This window comes from Nestor notabilis, unplaced genomic scaffold, assembly GCF_000696875.1.
Source record: "Nestor notabilis isolate BGI_N333 unplaced genomic scaffold, ASM69687v1 scaffold7401, whole genome shotgun sequence".
NCBI lineage: Eukaryota > Metazoa > Chordata > Aves > Psittaciformes > Psittacidae > Nestor > Nestor notabilis.
Genome location: NW_009915079.1, coordinates 17,112 through 20,193, shown reverse-complemented (window position 1 = coordinate 20,193; position 3,082 = coordinate 17,112).

The window sequence follows — 3,082 nt, the reverse complement described above, 5'->3', positions numbered from 1 at the left end:
CATGGGCTTTGAAATTGTACGCGGTGCGTTTGATGGGCTGCCGGGACAGGCCCCTGGTCCAGGTTCCCTTCAGATCACACCACGCGGCAGGAAGCACGCTCAGCCCCTTTGAGTGACAGTTTCATTAGACCACGGCCGGTGTTTTTCATTTTTCCGCTTTTTATTGCTGCTTTTAAAAATGCAGATAATGAATAACATGCCTCTGAGCAGAGCGGGGCCAGCCCTAATGGCTCCCAACATGTCTCGAGGGGGAGGGGGAGCCGGGAGGGGAGGCCAATGACCTGAAATATTGATATTTATGCTCAAAAAGCAGCTCTTTTTCAAAAGGGAAATAAAAAGCAAGGACATAGAATCGCCCTTCAGCAGCCCAGGGTGCAGCGCCCGCGGGTAGATGCAAACCAGGCTTCTGTGGTTGATGCAGATTTTGGCTTTCCGGGAAGATTTGCAAGCCAGGGCATCACTGTGGCTCCCTCCCAGTGATATTTGGGGTTTAACAGGACTGATGCTGTCCCCCTGCTCGTGGCAAGCACTGGTGGAGCAGGAGGAGGTGGATGGGGAGGAAATATGAGTAGATGGAGAAGGAAACTAAACCCAGCTCCAGTTTTATGGTTGATTTCCTGACCCGTGCCTGGGCGGTTTGCGGCAGCTCTGCCGATGCTCTGGCTTTGTGCTGCCGACCCCTGCTGCAGGTCAATGCTTGGGACATGGGAGTGAAGGGACTGAGGCATAGGAAGGTTCTGGGAAGGGGAAAGCAGGGCACAGGGACATGAGTTGGTTTGCCATGGGCATTCCATGCACAATCCTCTGCACACATCAAACTCCCCACAGAGATGTGGTCCCTGTGTCCTGGCTGCTGAATCCCTGCCCTTAGCCTCAGCCCGCTGGACAGCACAGGCACATGGGGACTGTATTTCCCCTCTTCACCTTCCACTTGTCCTCTCCTTGCACAGACCTGGCATTGTTTCTCCTGAAGCAGGGATGTGCTCACCTCCACTCAGGTGATGGGCTCTGGGTGCCCCGAGCACCTCATGCTCAGCCAGGGGCTCTCCGGCTTCAGTATAGCAGAGCCATGGGGCTCTGTCCCCTCCCAAGAATGACTGGGATGAAGGAGGGACATCTCCCAGCAATGGGAGTCTCCCCCAAAACCAGAGGGGGTTTGGACAGGCTGTGGAATATGGGATGCTTCAGACAGGGTGATGGAGAAGTTGACATCACCAGACCCAAACCTCAGGTTTTGGCTCTCTGGGAGGTGGGTGATAACAGGCAGTTTCCTTTGCAGGGCAAAGCTCAAGCTAAGGTTTTGGGGCAATCCCCAAAAGTGATCTCTGGGTGTTTTAGCACCATTTTGGAGTCTATGGCTTTGCTCAGGCTGCTCTCAGCCATTTTGACTCCCCGCCAGGCTCCCCTATGGCCCTTTGGGTACTCAGTACCCTGGGGCTGTGTCATGCCCTGCTAGGGCTAACTGCACCCAGGTGCATGGGTGATGCTGAGCAGCCCAAGCGCATCCAAAATTGGCCCGCCACTGGCTCAGCTGCTAGATCCAAATGGTGCAAGTGCCACTACTGGTGGGACACAGTCACCTTCAGAAAGCCCAAGGCCACGTAGCGTCCATTGAGCTCCTCTCAGGGATTGCATTTGGCCCCAGCACGTGGTGGTGTTGCTCCTGTGAGGACCCGGCTCCCCAGACTAACGGGCTGCACTAACGCTCCTTGCAATGCGCTTCCTCCCTCTTGCATGGAGAGCACAAAACCAAAGGGGGTTTGTCGAGGCTGTGGAACATGGGATGATGCTTCAGACAGGGTGATGGAGGAGTCGATAATGCCAGACTCAAATCTCTGGTTTTGGCTCTTCTGGGAGGTGGGGGGAGCAAAAACCCAAAGGGAGGATTTCCTCCAGGCTGGAAAGGCAGCGGAGTGGAACCCATTGACGTGTGACACCAGCCGAGCTCCTTGCTGGACACTGTTTCTAAATCACATTTTTTATAATGTTAAACAGGGGAGAGACACTTCCAGCAACACGTTATCCTTGAGACGTTTTCTAATGGTAAATATTTTTGTTCTCTCTATCTCTCTGAAGGGGTCTAACAGTAGATGGTCTCTCAACTGGAGATCATAACCGGGCTCGGGGGGCTGAGCTGTCACGCTAACCGCATGCCTCACTAACCCACTGCTGCTTTGTAACCCCGCAGAGCAAGCCTGGCCTCGGGCTGCAGGAGGACTTGGCTTTTGGGGACACAGAAGGAAACCCTCCCTGGCTGTACTTGCATGAGGCGGGGGCTCTCGCATTGCTTTGGTCAATCCAGCCTGGTGCAGGGGGGTGATAATCCACTTTCCAGTGGCTGTGGCAATAGTTATCCCTTCCCAGGATGCCAAGCAATTCCCAGAGAAGCTAGCAGTGGGCTGCTGGCAGCAGTGGGATTGGGAGGGCGATGCTCATGCCCATCTCTGCACTGTGTGTCCCCAAAGTTACCCCTTCCTGGAGCCCACCTACTTGCAGATGGACACCCTCAGGGTGTCCCAGGGTTTGGCCCAGCAGAGCTGCAATGACCCTTTATCGGGCTGGGCACCTCAGCTGCTTCCCCAGATATTTCTTTGCAGCCCCTCATGGGTCTCTAAGCTCTTCATGAAGGTAAGGTGATGCTTCTGCTCCACCAGCAAGGAAACTGGGGCAGTCTGATGGTACAGGGACTTGTCTGTGGTGAGGACTCTTGCTCATGGACGTGATGGGTACATGCAAACTCCTGGCCTGTCCAGGAGGAGCTGTGGGGGTATGGCTCACCAGTGGAAGCTTTTGGGGGGCTCTGCAGAGCCTTTCCCACAGGGATAGGAGAAGGGGGGACCCCCAGCTCTGCGCCATCATTGTACTCCAGCCAACCTGGCTGTAATTCCTCTGATTACAGCACAATTATCTCCTTAGACTGCAGGGATCACAATCCCGCTGTGATTGCTGCTTCCTGGCAGGTGCAGGGAAGCCAGAGTAAAGGGTGCACCTTCATCAGCAAAGGGTGCTGAGCAGGGTGAGGATTTCCACGGCATAGTGATTGGGAATTGAGAGCGGAGCTGGGATGGAGGAGGGTGGGAAC